The sequence below is a fragment of the Rhea americana genome, unplaced genomic scaffold (genome assembly GCF_003343005.1).
Source record: "Rhea americana isolate MKP2758 unplaced genomic scaffold, rheAme1 scaffold_5, whole genome shotgun sequence".
Classification (NCBI taxonomy): domain Eukaryota; kingdom Metazoa; phylum Chordata; class Aves; order Rheiformes; family Rheidae; genus Rhea; species Rhea americana.
This window is the reverse complement of record NW_028186645.1, coordinates 9,424,020-9,448,640: the sequence shown is the minus strand read 5'-3', so window position 1 is coordinate 9,448,640 and position 24,621 is coordinate 9,424,020. Positions and strand designations below refer to the sequence as shown.

The 24,621-nt window shown below is 35.5% G+C and overlaps 1 non-coding gene across 1 annotated transcript; it reads right to left on the bottom strand.

The window, feature by feature from the left end:
• Nucleotides 1–212: 212 nt before the first annotated feature.
• TRNAV-UAC (transfer RNA valine (anticodon UAC)) lies at nt 213–285 on the bottom strand. Its single transcript has one exon. It is a non-coding gene; the product is annotated as a tRNA-Val (tRNA).
• Nucleotides 286–24,621: the final 24,336 nt, after the last annotated feature.

The following is a 24,621-nucleotide window of genomic DNA, read 5'->3' as shown; positions in this document are numbered from 1 at the left end:
ACTGTTATAGAAGGAAGGTCCACAGAGGAAAAAGGTGCACAACAACTAACTGACAGGACAGCAGACTCGGAGGAAGTATTTGGGTACAGATTATGTTACCAGCCTAGAGGCTAAACTTGACCGTTTGTTTCAGTTCCTTCACATGGAATCAGTAAGGCTGGAAGGGACCTCTGGAGATCATCTAGTCCAACCTCCCAAAGATTTCCTGGTGTTGGTTCCACTGGGGCTTGAACCCAGGACCTTCTGCATGTAAAGCAGATGTGATAAACACTACAGTATGGAACCACCTGACCTTACTTGTTAAATATTAATATGTTATTTATCACCCTTGTAAGTTGCCTTGAAGTCTACGTATAAAAACTTTTGTACTATTAGCGTGAATACAAAAATAAAACAAAGGTTTCCATTTGTCTGGCCAAAGACATTCTCAACATTTAAATTGGTCAAATGTATCCCCCCAAAATTAAGGGGTTTTTTGATGGGCTATTTTTTTTTCCTTTTTAAGAGAAGGAGAAGGGAAAACTCAGGCAAGGAGAAGGGTCAGAAGAATGTACTTTGCAGAACAAAAAGACCTTTATGTAGGTATTTGCAGTAAAAGCTCTCCTTTATTCTCCAAGCAAAACATCAAACTCTCCATAAATAACTCTGTAACAGCAGCCAGCTTCATTTTTTCCCTCTTCTCCCATTGAGTGCTGCTCTTCCAATTTCACTCATAAAAATATTATTGTAGGAAAGTGTAAAATCAGTTCCAATTTCAAGGTCTCTAATTTCAAGGCTGAAAAAAAGAACATCCAAATATTACATATTTCTGTTTAATCTAAAAAGCAAAGCTTGCAAATCCACCTGGATTTTTGGTTTCTATTCTCTCTCTGGAACTGATGAAGGCATAAAACAAGAGAAAGAAGAATCRATGAGAAAACAATACAACGGGAGTAATCTTATTATTAAGTTCTCCTACGGAATACCATGACAGGGAATTATGTATGTCTATATCACTTAGACATCAGTAGTGCTCCTTAAAACAGCTTTTTTCTATATATTTCAATGCTATCTACACTACATTTAGTCTAAAGAATAAAGTTTACCACCATCAGAGCTTCAAATTGTAATTTCAGAATAGGAGACTGATTTCGTAAACTTCGTGAATAAACCTACAGATGAAATTACAGTCATTACATTATACCAGCAGGGTACATGTGTGTTTGTGTGTGCATGCATATATACATGTATACATATATAAAAATGTAGTAATTAACTGTCATTCTCTGATATTTAACCCACAACGTTAAGAAATTAATTACATAATCATGCATAGTACTGATATATGATCATGGTGGAAGCATTTTAAAGTCATAAATAGAAATGTTAATGAAAACGGTGATCAATGACCTTCCTGGAATTCTTGAAAGTAACCCAAAAATATTCTGGTATGAGAAAAAAAAACTCCAAAATTAATTTTAGAGAATTCAGACTACTAAAAAGAATTACCCAGTAAGATGGAAGAATAATGTCTTTCTTAGTAAAGAAGTATTTCTTTACTAAAGAAAAGAGATTTTTGTAAATATGCAAAGCTCTTTTTGAAATAACTGAAGTTATTCAAGTTATTCTTCCATTCTGAAGACTACAGCAGGGATAGTAAATAAAAGAGCATGCTTATGGTAGACCACAGTGTTTCTAATTTGCTAGATTCCTCTTGCAATTGAGAGTTGACCACCTTGATCCAGAGGGATCAAGCAGCATAAATCTCCTTCTTACAGAGTCCTGACTTTACCCTGACACTAACTTATCACCAGCTGACAGTAAGTCTTTCAAGCAGCTGTTGTTTTTGCTTTTATTGTAACATTTGATTAAAACTAGCAGAAGTGTGATTTTGTTTTCAAGGTGTCCAGCATTTTCTTCGTAGTCAGAAATGAAATCAAACTGTAGTCAGAATGAAATCTTTCACTGAAAAGAAATCAATGACCCTTGTCTAATGGCTCCATAATGCAGACATTTGAGAGAAAACGACGCCAGCAAGAGACAGATATTTTACTGCAAGATCAGATTTACAGATAACAGTACAGTTGTCTGTAACTAAATTTAAAAAGTTTGAGACCCTTTACAAGAATGAAGAAATGAAGAAATAATTTTCACTGCTTTCTGCACATGGGTGGGGGGGAAGATTTTCCCACATAGAAAGTTTTTTTCTAAGTAAGGCACACATACACACATGTAAAAATTGTTTTTCTTTGTTATTATAACATTCATGCAAGATTATTTTCCTAAATACTAAAATCCTGACTGATGACGTTAATTTAGGAGTACTTATCATATTGACAATAGCAAAAATGAAGCTGACAGAGGCATAATATTTGCCAACAAAATTACCAAAATTTAATTCTTGGTGAGTTTTCCTCATATTTTAAAAATTATTTTTTGTCAGCTAAACTAGGAAAACAGATTTCTCTCTGAAATGGTAGTGGGGCAGAGGAAATCTCTTTCTATTGCTAATAGTAAACTGTCTTGAAAAAAACGAAAGAGAGTGCCTGGACAAAATCTGCTGCTTCTAGAGATCCAGAACTTGAACCTAAATCTTTGATATAGCCTGATCAGAGAGCACAAGCCACATTGCATTTGAGGATCAAGTCAGGTTCTAACCAAAAATAGTCTGATTTTAGTGACTTTAAAGAGTGTTATTCGTTTAAGCATACTGCTAAAGCTGCAAGATGGCTCTTTCTGATTAACTTATTCTCACTGTAATTTGAGGGTGAATTACTCTCTCCTTTCTRTTTCAGAAGACCTCAAAAGACAATCTTTCTCATTAATCTGATAGTTAATCTATTTTAATTTATATATAGCAGCAGACTAGATGCTAAAGTATCCTCTGAATTGGGCATAGTAAATGCACAAATTGTGGTTGTAAATCCATAGAAGGACCTGGGCACTTAAAAGACAGTTGACCACTAAGTCTAAAAAAAAGTTATCACCACTGTCATCAAGATATCTATACATCCGTTATTTAAGAGCTTGTGAAACAAATATGTTACATTTTGTCAAGATCATGTAATTTGAGAACTGTATTTTTCCCACAGGGGTGACCATGGTGGTTAGCATGTTCAGATGTGAGAACTTTTGTTCATCTCCACATAGCATAAGACGGAGGAATTTTCCCAAAAGTATAATTCTTTCTCTCTGGCTGAAAGAACATGTAATTGCATTGAAAAAATGGAATTTCTTCATCAGGAGAAACCAACTGACAACTTGTTTTGTTAACCTGATAGTTAATCTACTTTCCTTATATATAACAGCAACCTGGTTTCTGAGCTTTCCTTCAGATCAAACAGAAGGAAAGCCAAAGTTACATTTCCTAGCTATGCTCTCTAATGCACCACTAGCATAATAAATAGAAGTTATATTTTTTTCCCTTTTAAGGAAACAATGACTAAGTTATCCCCCATTTTGGGAAAAGTTGCACAGTTGAGTGAAGACAAGCATTCCCATTCTTCCCATTTTTGTTTGTTTGGTTGGTTGGTTTTGTATGGATAAATAGAAACCTTGGAGTAGAAACAAGTTCTCCTCACCTACAGGTAAAGGCCAAAGTTCCCAAGAAATAAAATCACACTTAGTTTTTTGTTTGTTTGTTTGTTTGWTTGATTAATTGTCTCAGAAAACTAATAAATCAGTTTCAGCCCAGGATAATTTCAGCAGGATAGAAGGCTGGTAGCCTGATACTCTGGGTGTTTTCAAGAAAGACTGCATCTGTGGACCTGAAGTCTTTATTCTGTCAAAGTCCTACTTTAGGTGTCTACATGACTTTGTTCTCAGGCTTTTACTTGAGGTATGTGTTCTGAGTGGCTAGGGTACAGTTTTCACAGAGTATAGTTTCTCAYAGCTTTCAGCTCTGCCTGAATAAGAATGCTTTTCTGGAACATGAAACTTCTGTAGCCATAAAGATGCAAATGGGACAAAAATCTCCTGCTTATGTGTGATCTCACATTAAAATACACTCCATTCATCTTTTTCTGCTGCTCAGTTACCCAGTCTAGAAACAACAAGCAAAAAGAAATCTTGCAGATTAAACAAAAGGCAAACGTTCACACCTGTTGAAATATGGGTTAATTCTAGAGGGAAAATTGCTGAATCTTTGAGTGTTGCATAGTCTTATAAAACAAATGCACAACTACAAATATTTGTACCATAACAACAACATTTGTACCTCTAATTTATTTATTAAAGAGCTTTTTAGTAAATACTGTCAAATGAATCCAGACTGTTGTTTACATCTCTGAAGAGTAATAAACAGGAGACAATTAACTGCTAATTATTTCCACCTGGTGAACTCTATTTTGAGAAGTTTTGATTAATTAGCAGTGGGGATCTATCATCATCATTTGCAGGAGAGAGAGGGAAAAATAACAATTTACATCAAATTAATGTTAATCTGAAGTGAGGTCTTTGTCCATTTTCTGGGTCATTGCCACTAAACTCATTACAGAAATAATTGGAAAATGTAGCCACTGTTAATCAATATAACAATATTATTTTCTTTATGAAGCTGATGGCAATTACAAGGAAGTCTGAAAAGAAATTTCAAAGGAGAAAAAGTAGAGAAGTATTTTGTTTAATCATTACCATAGCCTTACCCTCGGTCAGTCACAGAGTGAAGAAAAACAGCTCTCCTGTGCTTTCAAAGTAGAAAAACTTCCTTTCACTTGAAAGGAAAATCTGGAAACAGTGGGAATGTAGTTGCAGAGCTTCTTACTCCCTCTTAACCTGGTGTCTRCCCATTTGACTGAAAAAATGTGTGTATAATGATTTTAGACTACATTATTCTTCTGGTCTTTCAGATGGCATCGAAATTGTCTCTGTCTCCCCAGACCAGTGCCTGGGAAGATTATCAGTTGTGCTGGGACTTCTTTCATCAGATGTGATAATCCCAGCCACTTAGCCCTCAAAACGACATTTTTTCCATCTTATATTTTGTTCAGGCTCCATCTTATGCTCTCTCCTGTGATCATAGATACACATCAGCCGGTCCCACAGGATATTCGTTTAGGTTCCGTAAGGGGATTTTGTTCAGAGGTGAATTACTTATTTATTGTATTTACACTGCTGTGAAATGAGTTGATATGAATATAGGGGTAATTTATTAAAATGTTAGTTAGTATATATTTAATTCTGCTGAGAGCACCTTGGGCATTGGATGAACATAGTAGAACAGTAAAAATCAATATAAAAATATAACATAGTTAGAATAATGTTTAAAAAGAGGGGCAAAAACTAAACTTTTTTTTCTTATTTTTTAAATGCAGTCTTTTTCTTAGTCTTCTCAATGTTGATTTTTACCTCTCTTAGCTTTTTAGACTTCAGCTAAATATATGTGAAACATGCTCTTGTCTCTATTGACTTGTATATATACTGATAGTATTTTAAAATATATTCATTCTTGAGCATGTGTGCCTGACTACTATTGCACTAGTCAAGTCTAGAGACGAAAGCAGTAAACAATACATTCCTTTTTTCCACCTTTTTTATGTAATCAATAAATATAGCAGAGAATTAGTGGGGGTGGATACAGCAAGGACTGTTCTCCATATTCTCGTTGTTCTGTTAAAAAACATAAATAAAAAATTACCAACATCTGCAGAAATTTAAAAGAAACATTCCATCATTTCTACATAAAATTTAAGACTCACATACTTCCCTTTTCTTCCATTGTGCAAAAATTCCTCTTTCTACTCCAGTCAAATAGCACCCAAAACTGCTACATATTAAGCGTTGACTGTAAATCAAATTCTACTATCAACTCTTCTACAATAGCTGTTTTTTCCTCAAAAATCGTTAGCTGTTTAAAATTAAGAATGATTTTAAGTGTATATTTTTACTACTAAAGAGGTAAGTTTAAACCATTCAAGTGATCTTGGCATCAGTTAACTATATGACAAAGAGCATAGAGGCATTAATGATAGCAATTTTTTTTGTAGAAAAAAAAGATGTAAAACGTATTGCAAATCTAATGGGTCAAAAAAATAAGAATTTACATTTTCTCACAAATAACTGTCTGCTTTACTGATACAAAGAGTGGATAACATTCTCAGTTCTCATTCAACTCTACTTTGTAATTTCTGAAGAAAATGATCCTTTTTAAGCAATGGGGAACAGACTTTGGGATAGGTCTAGGCAGAGAAACAAACAAACAACAAAAAAGACCAAGAAATAAAAACTTGAGGTCTTTTCTAGGCTTGGAGTATTTTAAGGAGGAGGTTTAAACACTTAAACTTTGTAATGAAGTCACAGTCCTAATGGTCTCAGTGTCAAAACTCCCRGTGGGCTGGGATATCAGTCTGAAATCGTTGCCTGGGCACATTTCCGTTTAAGCCTACAAAGAGGCTGAAGTTCTACAGTAGGAAGGAAATTGAGGACATGTTGCTAATTGTTTGTTCTTCTGATCACTAGTAACCATAGATGAGCAGACTGGAACAGAGATGTTCCAAATATAATTCAATCCTTTTCACTTTTGTCATTGTAAGCATTTAATTGGGTATTTGCATCGTGGGATAATCACAAGACAAAACTCATACTGAAACTTTTTTGCCCATATTAAACAGATTTAAAACAATTTCCTGCCTCTAATGCTAAAGATGATTGAGGCTAACCTTATATTTTGTCTGGGGGAAGAAAATAGAGTAAAGGAATGTGCAATTTTAGTCATTTTTTTACCATTTGCTCTTTCCTTAAAAGCCTAATTTTTCCCATCCACCCATAATTTTCATATACCCTCACAAAGTCTCCCAGAAAATATTATTGATTAGGTAGGTTATTTTGTAGAACGAGCTTAAGGAGTCAAGAGAAAGTAAGCAGTTTGTACTTTAACAAAGTAAGCAAGAATCTGTTTACTACAAGCTTAATTCACATCCAAAATGCATATAGTAGGACAGCTAGTTGTCTATGTTCCTGTCTAAGATCTCTGATCTATGTTCAGTTGTTGAACTCCAAAAAAGACTTTCATTTGATAACAAAATATGTCAGACTGGTTACAATAGTTATAGTCTCACCATTCAAAATCCCTCAAATTTCATCTGGTTATTTTTTCTTTTATGTTTAAAAGCCTGAATTCTAATTCTTAACAGAATTCAGATCATAGAAGCTTTTAAAGCTCTACTTATTTGATATCTGGAATATGGGGACTTACCTGCACAGAAACCTTTTGATTTACTATAACTTTTTGATCTACAGAGTGTTGCCTGACACTTTCCTTATTGTTTTTTATCCAGATGTGATTATTCAGTGATTGTAGTTGTATTARTAGTCAGTAAGGTTTGGTACCCTTGCCGGTTGGTATTGCCAAATTTGCAGATGAATTCATGATCTGTTATATAAAAGAAACACAGATACTTTAAACAAGTCAAATTATCTAAGGACATTTTTAAGTGTAGAAAAAGAGAGTTAAGGGAGATTCATCTTTGTCTACATGGGCACATGATTGTGYCACAGTATTTTAAGAGCAAAGCAAATGGACTGAACTGGAAACCGTCAGCTGTATTCTAGTCTTCTAAATCCAAATCTAATGTTTTCTTTTTATTTAACTGATAAGGTGCAAGGTTGATTACAGTACAAAAATCATCAAATTATATTACAGTCTGTTGCTAGGTACAGGTTGGTACATTATCTATGTCAGAATCTGAATGTTGCCTTTATATTGCCAGATCTGCTAATGTTTTGATAGTTTACTAAAATTCTTCGGAAATTTCGGTCTATTCATAAAGAGAAGTCTCAAAAAATCAATCTTTCTTACTTTTATCTTATTTATCTTATGTTCCAGTTAATATGAAATATCTGGGACTATGTTTGTTTTAAATATATATTTTCTGATATTGAATAGAGATGCTAAAATTTATGTACTTTTTTTTCATTTCAAAGTCTGTTTGGATGTCAAAGAATCTAGTAGCACATGCCACCATACTATATCACCTTTAAATTAAAGATAGAGAGGATTGAGAGAGTAAATGAGATTTGGGGTTTGTTTGTTTGTTTTTAAATCTTAAAGACTTTTAGCCCCACCAATACTGCTGGGTTGGGAGATCTATRTTAAGACTAAGGTCTTGTCACACATTGCTGTGGAAAATAAAGGAGGGGAGAGAGAGAGAGAAGTCAGGTCTAAATCAATTTGTGACTGTTATCTGAAGAACTAAGATAATAAATATGRCTTCACACATATTTTTGTAACCATGATCAAGTTTAATTCCCTTTTGTGAGTAAAAGACAACAGTAAGCATCTCAAGGAAAGGTAAAATTGGAGAGARAGCATATTAAAATTTTTGATTGACCTTGTATTGTTCCTCCCCACCACATACATACGCACACCAACACATGCGTGCGCGCTTGTATACACAGTTATACACTGTTATTCTCTTGAACTCAATTCTTTAGACAAAAGAGTCACTAGCAATTGAAAGCAATTAGGGAAAAGTAAAAAAATAAGRACTAGATTCTCATTTTCACTTACACCCTTTTACCTGACTTCAGAAATGTAAAGAACCAAAGGAATCTGTTCCTTTCTCTTTTCTAACAGAGGTTTCCCAGTGTAATAAGGCAAAATTCAAACTGTGCAACTACTGTAGAAGAAGGGATTAGATCAGCCACATGTTGGGAGGAATGTAGCAGCTATTTACCAAAACACAGCAATTTTATACAGCATGCTAGGAAAGGAAATTAAGAAAGCTGTCTCTATCTGAAACTGCAGGGGGAATTTACGGAAGCAGAATGTAATTAACCTAATTGAAATTTGTCAGAGTGCAGGATTTTTCTAGTGCCTTACTGTTCAGAATGACTTTATCATGAAACAAATGAGCCACTGTCACAGACATTCACTTTAAGCAAAGCAGAAGCTTTGATCTTTTGATCATTATCTACACTAAACTCCAAAGACCGTTCATGCATTGAGAATTCATTCCTCCGTACTGTTTGTTCTTGGCAAATATACAATAAAATCCAGTTGGTGTAACAGGACATCTTGAACAAATGGTCTATAATTATAAACGTTTTCACTAGTGACAAAGGTGAGAGGAAGAGTCTTGAGAAACTGAAGGATATGCTGATGTTATTACTATAAAATGGAGACATGATACAGGGAAAAAAAGTCAGTAACATCCTTACCAAACTTACTTGTATGTTTTTCAAAGGTTCGCTCAGCTGCATTTCGTACAAGCTGCATTCTTTTTAATATGTGTAACTACTGGACAGGAAAGATCACTGCACTCACAAGCTGCACCACCTTTCAGGGATATGGCATTTCCTGCCCATCTCACTCTCCTTCAGAAGGAAGAAAAAAGATTAAGAGCATTATAATATGCTAATTGTCAGAGGAATAAACATGAGGTGGAATGTGGCATTAGTGAGTTCTAAAATTTATACAGCAATTCAGCCACAGAGCAGAGAAGGTACCTCTGGAGCCTGCTTTAACCAGTTCCATCTCTAATTTCCTATATGGTCAGTACTGAATGGGGGTAAAAACAAGCCACTTATTTTGAATAATTTCACTCTTGAATTTAATTTACCAGCCACACATACAGCATATATCTACAAAATGTTTCAATGTCCTTTTCTGAGCCATGCTTAGAGCAAAATTTCTGTCCCATTCAACACATTCTCAGTTCCAATTCCTTGCCCCCTAGGCTAATAATACTACACTTCTCTGACTTACACTACATTTTCCACCTCACTAAAAAAAATAAATCTTACTGACTCTAGTTACGTTGTTCTTTGTTTCCTCGTATATCTCTGGCCTTGTATTATTGGATACTATATTATCATAGTTGGGAAAAAAACTCTGCTATTACAGTAGACACAGGTTCCAATAAAAGACTTGTTTGTGTTGCATAACATTGCTATCCAATAAAGTTTGATCTCATACAGGGCATGCAGCAGAATTCTTCCTATCAGACAGTGAATGCTTTTACCAGAAGCCTTGAATAAGATCATCAGATCATGAGTCCAGCTAAAAGTGTCATAATGTATAAGTTGCAGGTGTTAACAAACTCTGTATCTTAATGAACTTCAGTCARTTCCTCCTAGAAAGGAGGCTACTAAGCAAGAGCGGGTCAGAAGAGTGGGAGGTACCAAAGCCTAGGATGCAGCACAGAAGCAAAGGCCTCCTGCTGARCCAGCGGTTCCTGGTAGGGTCAAAGAGGTAGTTGCTGCTGCGAAGCTTTTCACGGCAGGAAAAGGAAAAGAAATCTCAGAGAGAATGTCTCCTCCTGAGCAGCCATCTCATAGTCGTTTCCACGGGCGTCTCTGCAAGAATTAGTCACTTGGAACTGGTGTGTAGAAATATATTAAATAAATACCTGGAAAACTTTGGACCTGAAAATAAACTTGATACCATAGCTCATATTCTATAAAGAAATAGACTCACTGTACRGACTCACTGGACTGATTTAGATTCCTCAGTTCTGGAAGGTGGGTGAAGATGAAACATAAAAATGTCATGTAAAAGGAATAACTTAATTTCCAGAATAAACAATTCAATTGCTTCCTGATGTCTAATTCCATAACTAAAGAATATATTTGTAGTTTTTTCTTAAAATCCTGCTTTGCCATTTGTCTCCTGAACTTAACCAAAGATTTTTGGCAACAACTTCTGAAACAATTGGCAGGTCATTGTCTTTTCTGTACTATTTTGTTTACATTAAACATTATCAGTCTTTTCAAAATCCATCTCAGTTTTCATCCACACATCAGCTTGACTCTTAACCCAAATCTGCTTTTCATAACTTCTCAAGAAGCCGCTTATTCCACTGTGTTTTTATGTGGTTTGTGTTCAGTAAATCCTTCTAGGTGTTTCTGTCTTTCGTTATGGCAGAGGAGCCAAATTATATATCATTATATTGTCATTTTTTGGTTAATCCCAAATTCAAGTTTCCCATCAATGAATTCTGACGACCCAATATCCTTTCTTCCCTTTCTTTTTTCTTGAAGAGTTCAAGACTATCTTTGCTAAAAGAAGAGTGAGACTCTTTAGAGACACCTATCTTCTTTCTCAAGCTTTGATAGCACTTTATTCCATTCTTTTTCTGACCTTTCTGGTTCAGCTAGGTTAATTCTTTCAGAACAAATCACCCAACCAGAATCGATTCACGGACAAATATGTGTGAGATTAAAAATGCTGAAAATGGACTGTCTTGTGTGTTAACACCGATATATTCTGTATGAGTGAACTAGAACGACAATAGAAATAGACAGTTCTATATACCATCTAGTGATTTTCAGAAGCATTTCACCTGTACAACCATTGGTAAATGTCAGCCTGTAAATTCCCTGTTTTCCCAAAACATGTCTTTAAAATAGAAGTGTTTGTAATGGCAGCTATTTAATTTCAGAAACCACTCTCCAAGGATTTATAAAAATATTTATGTAAATATAAAACTCTAAAATAACTCTCTTACTGYCATCTGCAAAAGAGAAAATATTTGTTTTCTCTTACCTTATCCACCATAAGAGCTGAATATATCTCTTGACTTCTTAAAGTCATCAGTATTAGGCGAATAGGTGATGAAGGAGTTAATAATTTGAACAGATTTTATGAGTCTATATAAGAAATATGTATACATGTGGGATATGTTATATTCAAAAATATTTTCAAATCAAATGAATAGAGTTCTGTTAAGTTTGTAAACCCATAAAAATCATCAAAGCAGCACGCTAAAGATCTTCATTGACAGAAGTTGTGCCCTTTATACCTTTRCCTGTTATGAAGTCTTCAGCTGCCTGATTGTCTTGTCCATTATATCCAGTTTAATGCCCTAGYCAATAAAATTTGAAACTTGGACCTTTGAGCTTGAGCACACACATACRCACACAATTTTAGCACTTCCATTAGATAACTAACTATCAGAGTTGGCTGTAAACTGTTATCCACAGTGTACCAGCTGCTAACTGTAAGGCATGGAAACAGTGAATTGCATATGCACACACAGGTCAAGTAACCAATCGCATTGACTTCAGAGATGATTTTTTAGAGGCAGTGTAGTTAACAGAAGGCAACCTGTGCCTGTTGTGGCAGACATCTGGGTTCTAATCATAGATTATATTGCCTTCTGCTACAGAATAAATCTCTGATGCATAAAAATATCTTGAAGGGCACATTATTAATATTAATACGATATTGAATATATGGTCCTGCTGTTTGCTGCATTTTCCCTAATCCAAATTTAGGGAAAAATCTAGGTGATGGTTGCTAAATATGAAGTTAGTTTGCTGGTGCTCTTTCTGGAAACTCATTCATGTGCCATGCAGACATGAGATCTCAAAAGCTCTTTCTGTTTATATTGAAGATAGAGTTCAGTTTTAGCAGTGTTTCTACCTCCATTGTGCTTAAAAGGACTTCAAAAGATAATTCTAATTATCATTTATCTAATCTGAATGGATTTTCATGAGCTAAAAAAAGCCTGGCCTCCCTGTCAAAATCTGAAGACAGTCTGAAAATGATCAAAATACCAAGATATTTCAAAAGTGGTCAGGAAGAAAGAGTAACCACAAAACAGGTTTACTGGAAAGCAGAGAACTGCGCTCTTTGTTTGTTGGTTATTACTGTGATCCCTGTAATGGTGCAAAATTTCAAGAATAAAATTATACAAATAATGTAGATCTGTTTCAGTTTTAGAAACTATGCTATTTTTGAATTTAGCTTATTTTTTAACTTTTTTAAATTTGTTTTTAAAAGCAAATACGTTAATGATGAGCTAATCTGTGTAAGCAAATGCATCATCTGCTAAGGCTATAAAATAAATTAAAAATAATGAGATATTTAAAGGTTTATTTCTGAGACAATAGGGTTTAGTTGTCTAAAATCTTCTTATGGCTTAGACTGTCTACTGTGTGTTCAATCTGTGAAAAGTTTGTTGCTGCAAGTTTTTCAGTCATTGTGTTCTCAGATCACTTCTCAGCTAGTCTTGAAAATTTGAAAGCATTGGCATCAACTATTATCCTGTTTCACACGTCATCCATGAGCAGACATCTAGGATCATTTCCTTGTAATATAATTAGACATTTAGACTTTTTCATTTGCTTCTCTACTATAAGTGGTATAATATATTGGATGCTTTTCTGTTTTAGCTTCATTCACTTTATGTATAGGTTAGAATCCAGTATGTAGCTTCCTTAACAAAATACAGCCAAATCWGCATTTGATGCCAGATGTGATAGAACAGATCTGCTTTCTCCAGATAGAAAGTTTATGTGTTATATAACTATATGGTTTGTATGCTATATTGCTCTGATTAAAGCAAACATTTTTCATATTTAGAAAGATTTATACTTTGCTGAGTTTAGAACTAGTAAAAATCCTATGGACTGAAAAACTATGTAAAATATGAGGTGTACTATTGCTTTCTGTGTGGAGTTCTCCAGTCCTTTCCTCCTCCTCCTCTAACAACTGTATGGTCTCAGGCTGCTGGGGAGAAACCTCCTGGTAGTGGATAGAATCATTAGGACTCCATGGAATCTCTGCATCCCTCACCAAAGGTGAAATTTTGTTAAATCTCACCCCTGGAAATTAGAAAGAACCGCCACCCTTCTTCATGGGCACATTCCAATAGGATCCAGGGGCTGTACACTGTGCTGCCTGCAGCCATTCTTCTTGTGGTTGGCATTAGGAATGCTATTCTTGCAAGACTTCTCCATTATCTACCTCTTCTCACCTCCCTCCACCTCCTCCCACCTCCCCCCCTCAAAAAAAAAAAGAAAAAGAAAAAGAAAAAAAAGAAAAAAGAAAAAAACAAGTGAGATTTAATAGAATGGAAAATATTTTCTGGAAGAATAAAGGATGACCAGATGGGTAATTTTCCCTGCCTTGTTTAAAAGATTGTTTAAAAGAAAGTCTGACGTTATTTGATTAGTACATCCAAATGTCTTCAGTTCCAATTTTGGGGGTACTTGGAACCTCCTGCTTTGGGAGAGGAAAAATGAAAAATGCTTTTTTTTTTTTCTTCTTGGTAGATTGATGGCTCATGATAAAGTAGATTCACACCTGAAAAAACTCTATTTTCATTTTTCACTTGTTTGGTGTCTAACATCCTTGATAAACTGAACTGAATTGGATGGAGACAAATTGCTAGGAGCGGAAGCAATAATTTTTAAATGAAGTACTAAATCAGTAATGCTAAGGAAAGTTATCTATTCCTTCAGTTTTATATCCTTTAATCCTTCAGATTATGATACATCATCTCCCTTGTTGTATCTATTTAAGTTTCATAAAGAAYAGAAAACAGAGAATTAGGCTGAACTTCAAATACTTGATACACAATTGATTTTGTTTATGGAGGTGGAAGAAAATATCAGAGATACCTGGACAGGCTGGAGAGTTGGGCAGAGAGGAACCTCATGAGGTTCAACAAGGGCGAGCGCAGGATCCTGCACCTAGGAAGGAATAACTCCATTCACCAGTACAGGCTGTGGGCTGACCTACTGGAAACAAGCTCTGCAGAGAAGGACCTAGGAGTCCTGGTGGACAACAAGTTGACTATGAACCAGCAATGTGCCCTTGTGACCAAGAAGGCCAATGGTCTCCTGGGGTGCATGAGGAAGACTGTTGCCAGCAGGTCMAGGGAGGTGATCCTGCCCCTTTATTCASCTCTGCTGAGGCCACATCTTGAGTCCTGAGTCCAGTTCTGGGCTCCCCAGTACAAGAGAGACATGGAGCTACTGGAGAGAGTCCAGCATAGGGCTATGAAGATGATCAGAGGGCTGGAGCATCTGCCCTGTGAGGAACAGCTGTGAGAACTGGGCCTGTTTAGCCTGGGGAAGAGAAGAGTGAGGGGAGATCTTATCAATGTCTACGAGTACCTGAAGGGAGGGTGACAATGGGATGKGGCTAAACTCTTTTCAGTTGTCCCATGCAAATGAACTAGAGGCAATGGGCAGAAATTGAAGCATAGGAAGTTCTGCCTGAACGTGAGGGGGCATTTCTTCACTGTGAAAGTGACAGAGCACTGGCACAGGTTGCCCAGAGAGGTTGTGGAGTCTCCTTCTCTGGAGATATTGAAGACCCGCCTGGATGCAACCCTGTCTAACATGCTCTAGGTTACTCTGCTGAGCAGGTGGATTGGACTAGATGATCTCCAGAGGTCCCTTCCAACCTTAATGATTCTGTGATTTTGTGTTTCTGTGATTCTGTGATCAAGAGTTTGATATATGTAGATTTTAGTTAAAGCCAAAATACTGTAAAATCCCAAATGGTTATTTCTGAAGATGACCATTTCATTATAGCTGAAACTATTTCAAAATATAAAAGAACAWTTTGGGAAATGTCTGTTTAATTTCTATTTTTGCTTTTGTGACTCTCTTAAAATTCTTTTTTCCTCCATTTTTCCAGCTTTTGAACAAAACTGGAAGAGCTTCTGGGAGAACAGAAAAAGGAAAGATGATCCTTTTACTTATATCTACAGTAATAATAACCAAGTCAGAAAAGACGACTCTCTTTTAAAGCAGTTGTTAGAACAGAAATATGTTATTTCAGTCTCTTGGAATTTGTTTTCCTAATATGCTTTTGATCATAGGAGAGCAATACTTGAGTCAAGCAGGATTTTTTTTTCTCTAGTCTGAAGTTTTCCAGAATTTCATCCTATCTTAACATTTAAAGCCAGAAAAGATAACTAGAAAATCAGGCTTGACTTATTTTATTACAAGAGACATTATTTTTTAACCAAAGACTTCTGTATTTAGTTAAACAGTTGGCCTTGGTGAAAACACTCCAATTCATGGATATTTTATATATATATATATATATATGTATGTATGTATGTATGTATGTATGTATGTATATTTTAAAACTTAGGTCCTTCTAATGATACAGTGACTGATATTTGATAAAGCCACTGGCTGCATGGAGAGCTATACTTAAGAGAAGGGGAAAAGATTTTTAGTCTATCTGGTGTTCCATTCATTTATTTATGTAGTCAATACTAGGGCTCTTTGGCTTGGTCCAGGCCATGGGATTGAAGAAATTTTGAGTGAGTAGGCTCATCCATTACTATGACAGTCTCTTGTCRGAGTTAATTATCTGCTCAGAAAAAGTGAAAATATGTGCCTGTTACTGGAAAACACATGCCCTGATGTTTGTCTTTAAAAATGTATTGTAGGGTAGTCAAATATGGCCACTGAATAGAAAAGTATATATTTTTTTGAAAACTAGATGAAAGGATGACATTGTAAATAAAGATATAGAAGAGCTGAGGTGGATTTATCTGGGACTGTGATGAGAGGTGCCTCTTCCCTTTTCCTTAAGTATGCTGTTAATCACTTGATAGGGGAGCAGCTGCCCTCTCCTTGACAGCTGCATCCAGTCTTGGGAAAGGTTAGGTCAGATAAAAGGGGGCTTATTGGCTGTTATTCTTAGGTTGGTGAATTGCAACTGCTTTACCTCATCTTTTGGGCTTGTAACATTTCTTTTATTCTGTGGATTTTAGCACGGAGGTGCCATCCTGAAAATGGACTCCTCTCTTATACATCCGCTATTGTGAATGAGCTGGGAGAAAAATCAGCTATAAAGCCACTAATTTAAAATTAGTTTCCTCATTCTCTTGARGGTGGATTTTCAACTTCAAAATACATTACTTCATTCATTTAAGGATTGTATAATTTAAGAGAAACACTCAAAAGGAGAATTAACTCATATTAAACTAATAAAACAGGCAGTAAAAATCAAATCAGTTTAAAGATCACTGTTGCTTTGRAAACAATTAGCATGAACACAGATCCCATTAAATATCATATATTACACACCTAGAGGTCTAAATCGGGAAAGGATGGAAGGTAAATAAAGGGAATCTGAATGAAAATTAAGCAAATTGATTAGTTTCATGAAGACTGATATATATTTTTGAATAGTTTTATTTTAATGTTATTTTTTTTCCAGAGTATCTGAGCAGTGCTTTGTTGCTCATATGTCGTGGACTCATTCTCTTTGCCTTACAGGACTGTGACTTTTGCTGTACACCGATATTCTCTAAAGGGGAAGATGATGTGTTTRTTTGGTTTGCTTTCTGGGCTTTTGCCTCTCTCTTTTGTCCAAGAATGTTAATATGTKTTTGTATTACTTCCCATATTAAAAAGAATTCTTAAGAGCCCAACATTTTTGGCTCTAAGCCAGACTGCAGGTTAAGAGTGATGATGGATAATAGTCTATATCAGTTTACTTCATTCTTCTTTGTTTATCATTTGTTAAATAAGAGAAGTCGTTCTCTGAAGATTTCCTCTAGACACAACACCCTCTTTGTCTCTAATATTTTAAATTCAGAAAAGGATTGTATTAAATAACTTCTTTTACCCCTTCCAGTCACCAGACGTAGCCCACTCTGACAAGCTCTTCAGTCTTCCTGTCACCTTAGTACTTAGCTTTAAAAACTCACTTGAGTGCATTTGCCACCTTTTTGCCTTCCATTTGACAATGAAGGTTATCAAGCTCTCTCTGGATTTTTATTTTTAAAGTGTCATCTTGCAATGATTAGTATGACAGCATGTTTCATACAATGGCCCACAAAACCCCTAGAGAAAACCCCAGAGAGGATTAGAGCTTGTGAAAGACAAAGTTGGGGGAGGGAATGAAGTGATGGATTCTTTTTTTATTTTGTATTTCAAGCACAGAAAAAAAAGGATAAACCCTCCTCCTCCCTCTTGGAGTTCATTTGATGATTGGTGCCACTTGCAATACTTCCATAATCCCCTAGATAGCACAACTTTTCAATCAGAGTGAAACATAATATCATTTTATTGTGCATAAGCTTAAACCCTTTAGACAGGCAGACACTGCTGCTTTGTATAGAGAAATCTGAACTGAATATGAATTGCTTGGATTAATGGGACAGAAGACATTGGTAAATAACTTTATTGGGAATTAAATATCACTAAAGCCCTTTAGCTGGTAATGCATGGTATATGACACTGCATGCATAATGCAGACTGGGTATGAGACATAGAGATCTATGGTATCATAAAACACAATTTTCTGGTTAACATAGACTCCTTCAAACTCATCTGTGTGCTGTATGCAGACATAATACACTACAGTATAAACATACTTATATCTATTGTATCTTTAATCACAGGAGACTACAACAAGCGGCTCGAGAAGAGTTAAATTAGTCAGCACTTTCTGGCACGGAAGCTTTATTGAATTTGACCTCTGTGGGCATTATTCTACAACAGGCATGATAGTTATTGCTGGGATTATGTAGCAAGAGCAGGCATACAGAAATCCAATACATATTTTCTAATCTCTCAAGCCTCAGTTACAGATTTTCAGTCATTCCTGATGTTTGGCATTTAAAAATCTCCAGGCCAAATTCTGCTCTTGGTTACACCAAAGCCCAGCCACAGTCCATGAAGTGCAGTCAGTGGGAGTTGAGAAGCATTTTGACTAACATAATGGAGAACAGGATCCTCACTGATGCCATTAGAGAAAAGATTCATTTTATTTTGTTCAGGAGCTGGATGCAAATGCTCACCATGTTTTTATGACTGCTCTCTAGCAGGAAGTTGTGGTCCCTCACTTTGAAATGATAGGGGGAAAGTTCAAAGGGAGAAAAATGATGCTGCGATGAGGAATGTTATTCACTCCATGAACCTGGCTTAGTGATAACAGCTCTGGGTGAAATGGCTTTGAAGATACATTTTGCTGACAGAATTCCAACACAAAGATACTAGAAGGGAGAGGGAAAAAAATCTCTGAATCACTTGCAGCTAAGCAAGTCTTTGAGGAACTTCTTTAAGAAATTACAGCAGACTATTAAATAGCTCACATCCRGACTTATAATGAGAAGTAGATCTCAAATATTAGGGAGTTGTTTAGGTAATCTTGTGTTCTCCAGCACCATAAAACCATCTTTTGAAATCAGTGGGCTTAGTGGTAGGATAAAGTGTGTTCCCTGTAAATTTAAAGGGCAAGTTGTACAGCAGTGACTAATTTTCCAAGCATCTGAATGAGACAGTCTGCTGGGTTGTTGGGTCTCACTGGTGAGAATAGTAACAGATGTGAATAGAATACTGATAGATATGGAGCTCTGCCAGGCAAGTATAGCTCAAACAGCTCTACCACTAAACTTAAAAGATTAGCCAGACTAATTCTGGTTCTGGTAGAATGCTCAGCATACTGTAGWAAATGTTTCCATCCCAGATACAGTTAGGGTTTCATAAGCAGGATTTTTACTCATTGTTTTTGTAATAAAATTCAGAAAATAAAGTTTTATTCATCCAACAGTACTTTTTTACTGAGACCACTTGGGCTTTGTCAATCTAATGTCACAGAGGTTCACAAAGGAATTTGTCTTCATATAAGAGAAAAAATTATATTTTATTTTTAGAGGGAAGGAAGGGAAGTACRGAATAATTACAGAATAAAAATTGATCAAAGAAAATACTGTTCCTTTAGTCTCCGTGTAAAGTCTCCTAATGTGTGACCATCTATCTCTAGGAAGATTTGCTTCCTATACCTGCAAGCAGTAGCTTTCCTTGATTGTCATAACATACATGTTTTTCAAAATTTAAAATTTCCAAAAATTTTGAGAAATACTTAATGTAAAAATACCCTCTGAATCACGACACAGTTTTCTATAGGAAAGTACAGAAACTGACCTTTCCTAAAGGTATAACAGCTTTTCAATTTTGTATGTATTTTTCTACTTTTTTGGGGRTAGAGTCATTAAAACGATACATTGAAATAGTGTGAACTGGAAAATACAAAGTAATTCATTTCCATTCAAAGATTCCCCTTCTTTCAATACAGATACTTTTATAGATCCAGGTCAAYTGATGAGGACAATTTAGTTGGTCAGTTCTTCTTTGAAATGATGGGTGCAGGAGCAATAAAGGAAGCAGTCTTGCAAATTCAGTTTACATGGCTTATTGTTTACTGTATATCTTAATGATTAATTATTCCCTTTGTGTGAAAAAGAACCATCTACTGGGTGTAGCAGGCGGCTTGTATTATCAGCTACAAAGAAATTAATAAAATAGTCCTAAAATCCATGCTGAAACTAAAGAGGAGACACAAAACCAGCTGTGATCCTTTGACAAAATCTCCTGGATTCAAAGTTTAGGTGTTTTACCTCCCAGCAAGTGGTTTAAGTATTAAATTATGTTATCACGTCATGATGTCTTTCTTTGGGATTGTAAAAATGCACGTTTTATGTATTTAAACCTTTTAAAGGGTCTTCCACCTTTAACTATCTCCTATTGAAATAATGCTCATAAATATATTTCAGTTTTATGTACTGTAATTTGAACTAGAAAGAACTGAGAGAAATGATCAATGAGCTCCTGTGTCTATTTGTGGCTGCAATAAAGCCACTTTAATATTGCAGACTTGCAAAATGCATCACATAATAGAAATGCGATCACCTAACGATGAATGAACACACTGGCAACATTAACACTTCAGGGAAGGGCAGTGAAAATGATTAGATTCAAGAGTTGCTATTCATATGCAGAGTTTTCTTATGAGAACAGATTAAAACAAAGACATCCTCAAAAAGAAATCACTGCATGGGAGGAAACTGTGCAGTACTTGAAACTAAAAGAGCTCTGGCTGCACTGGAGAGGTCACGGTTCCTATTCAAATCTAAGAACTAAAATAATAGCTTCTACTGCTTRAAAAAGTATGCCCCTAGTTCTTCCACTGTTTTTAATTCACATAGGTTGCAATTGGCATAAGTACTAGAGATTTGTCTTCTCTGCCTTTACATGGATAATACAACTAAATTATCTTTTTCTGTCCATTATGAATGAAGTCACAAGTGATATACTTTTTCTTCTTACTTTGAGAGTTGGCCAATTAATTTTYTCTAATGCTGTAGGGCTCTTACTAGGTAGAAATCTTGCTATAGAGAAAACTCTACTGTGACAGCCTGAGTTATGCCACTAAAATTTAAAATATAGTTGGCAGATCAAACAAAGATAATGGTAAGAAACAGATTCTTAACAATCCTCAAAAGAAAATTTGCCACCATCTTTTTCCCTCCTAAAAAAGAGCAAATGAAACACAAACTGATGATCAAGCTGCAGAAGCATATACCTTAACATCAAGATAGTACAAAATGAATTTAGCTATTTTAAATGAAACACTAATGTAAACCAATATGGTTTTTGCATTTTAATTAAATCTGTTGCTACTTTTGACTTATTAAATAAGCATTGATAGAATATGTTGATTGACTGTGACTTATTTCCTTTTTGAGAAATTTACTCTTCTTGGTAAAATTTTTCCATGGAATTTTATTTTTTAGAAAATCATCTCCCCTGTAAAGGTTTGCTTAGGCACCCTTTTAAGATGAAATTAAAATCTAATTCATGGATAATACACATCTTGAGATAGAAAACTATTAAAAACTTTCCTATGAAGCTTTCAGTGATAGCATGATGTGATAGGGAAGTCTATTTAGTTTAAGATATTGTTTTCCTGTAATATAAGTATTAACTACTTAATTCTATCCAAGAAATGAAAAATAGATTTTATATTTATATATGCAATGGCTGACAYTTGAAATTAATCTCCTGCAGCACACAGGTAGAGGTTGTTGTCCTAATATATACACCTGGTCATCTCAACAGCCCTATGTTTTAAGTATTTACGTAAATAATTCACTGAAGTGTTTTCTGGGTGATACCATGTTGATATATGTTGATTTATTTTTATGAAAAGTATTCCATTGGAAATGTTGCTCCACTTCAGCTCACACTTTTCATGAGAATGTAAATATTTCCACAATAYCTTTCTCTATAAAAGATTTTGTATAGAAATTCTGGTCAAAGAYGAAGCCCTGAAGCTTGCAGCCTCCCTGTTGAAGCACATACATACGTGTATAAGTACACCTATAAAGTCACAAGCATAACTCTCCTGTGAAAATGATATGTATTATATAGAGCACTTACCTTTGACTATMAGTAACTATTTAAAGCTGATTTGTCCTCAGATAGTACATATACTAAGTGGATAYCTGAAACGTCTCATTTTTCATAAGCTTTCCTTCTTTTTCCCTCTCTTCTTCCTCTTCCTCCTTTTCTCCTCCACCCCACCATAAAAAACAACCAAAACCAAACACTCCCTGAAGAACAACTTTGACAATTTTTTTGTCTGGATGTATAGTTGGAAAAAATTTGGAAAACTTATTGAAGAATATATAGATAATTTTGTGGATTGCTCTGGTTGTTCTGCTTTCTCCTAAATACACAAGTCAGTCAAGACTTCTGTGCAAATGTTACAAATTCTGAGGTGATATGAAGGAAAAGCAGAGCCCTGAGGCAGTTCAAACTAGTGCAGTGGAAAAATACATGTAATCATTACTGCAGATCGTTGAAAATTAGGGTGAAATATTAAAACATCGCTGAGGAAATTAGAGAGCCAACTTCAAATGAAGATCAGTGAAAGCTGATCATCTCACCCCAGCTTCCATCCTACCTTTAAGCATTTAAGCATATATTAAAAAGTGCTTTACTATTGATGAAGAAAAAAATAAAATCTATATTTCAAAACTGATCCTCATTCTGTGAAACTTGAGCTGACTGGATATCACAATTATTCAGACACAAATCACTTTATTCTTAACAATAGCTATTGCTCCTGAAGGAGGTCTATGTTAAAGGGTTGTGAAGCTCCTTGTCTTGGTTTTAGTAATGAGTTTTTTTGCCTTTTTCATGAGGGAGAGTCATTCCTAGACAGATTGGCAAATTATCCTACAACTTTTTCTTTGTGTTTTTCTGCTTAAATGTGAGATAATTTTCACTCATCCTTCTTAAAACTAATTGAGCTCTCTCACTGGAGAATAAGAGCATCAATCATTTCAAAAAATAAAAATATTTAAGGACTGCGTCTGCAACTCTTCTGAATAAGTCTTATTGCTACTGCACTAGGTCTCACTTTCTTTCCTCTTTTGCAGTTGTATTTATGTTTACACATAAAAATACATAAAATGGATTCAGTGAATCACATCTCACTCACTGTGTAAATCTAGAATAAATAATTTAGTATCATTTGGAATATTTAGGAATTTGCACCTGTTAAGTCAAGGGCCAATGTTGAGAAATACCTCCTGCAGCCAGATAGTCCATTTAAAAATAAGCAGAGACCTAACTAATAAGATAATATTAATAATGGAGAAATTATTGTAGCATATTTGTCTAACTTCCACTGAAAATYAGAATACTCTATGTTTCTGTAGGTTCCTACTGAACCTACTGTAGGTTTCCTACTTCATTATTCTGTTCTCAGCAGCAGTGTGATAAGATCAATACAGCCTTTTTGTTTAATTTCAATCTCTTTAAGGTACAACATTCAGGTTCTTTGGAGATTTTATTTGGAGAAAGCTCAAAGGTAATAGGTTAACAGACAACTCATAGAACAAATCCATGTCATTCCCTCTAATTCACCATATCTTTCTTACAACTAGGCCATAGAGCAAGATGCAGTGGTGGCCACTGCCGTGCCCAGAAAAGCAGAATACCCATTCTACCTAAGTTATGTCTAGTGTAGTCCCCTCATTCACCTCATCGCCTAACCCTTCTCTATGGATGGGATGCAGTTAGTGTCACCCACAAAGCAGATGAAATTTCTGTATCTTAATCTAAGTTACGAAAGGGGCAGTCAAGGAAAAGGTTTGTCTGCACCTCCTTGCCCATCTGTCTTTGGTGCTGGCATCAATATAACGTACTCTGTCCACTGCAACAGAAGCATCACTGCTGCTTTCTGGCCTTGTGGCTGCATGGATTTACCTCAACTTCAAAGAGAAATAAGTATTCTCAGATCTAAGGGCTGAAACATTTCTCCTCATGTCCATCCAGAACTAGCACAAAGTTGCTGGACTGTTTCACTTCTGTCCATATTCAGCAGCTGTAGCTCAGAGGCAGTAGTTCAGCAGCACCTCTCACCCTACCCAGAGACAGCTCTGCAGCAAACAGAAGAGAAGGCTCCCCACTCTTCCACTCAGAGTCACAATTTACCTTTGGATGACTTTGATTTAAGCCTTCTTTAATAAAGTCTTTAGACTATTTGAAGGAGAATGCTGTACACAACGAAAGATTAAATGTATTTATTTAGACATGCATGCCAACTGCAGATCTGTGTTAATGTTTGGCTTTTTATACATGTCATTGCCATCAGATTTCCATTTCCCATATGTGAGATAACCACTGTTTCTGGCTGTCAAAAATCAAATCTGTTGATGAGATTCAGCATCTCAGTCTTTTTGATCCTAGAACACCAAATTTCTTGGTTGCAGCTACTACCATTTTCCAATAGCTGTCTCACCAATTGAGGTGTCTGATAGAGCTGCTAGGAAATGTTTCCCTCAAATATTCATCTATGATAAAATCATATTTAAAAAAAAAAAAAAAGAGTTTTTCATTTCCCCTGGAAAGGTATCAGTTTTAAACAAATAAGTAAAATAAATGGTTCTTAGATGTAGGATGGATCTTTCCTGATAGAAAGAGACATTTGTTAATAGTCAGTATCTTGGTAGTTAAAGCATGGTTCCTAGACAGAGTGAAGCTCTGGATCTCACCTCGCTGTACCTAGGTGAGGTACTAACTAATGCTGCTGACTGTTTCATACCAGTACCATCAATTCAAAAACTCTGCTTGTTGTGAAATGGAATTTTT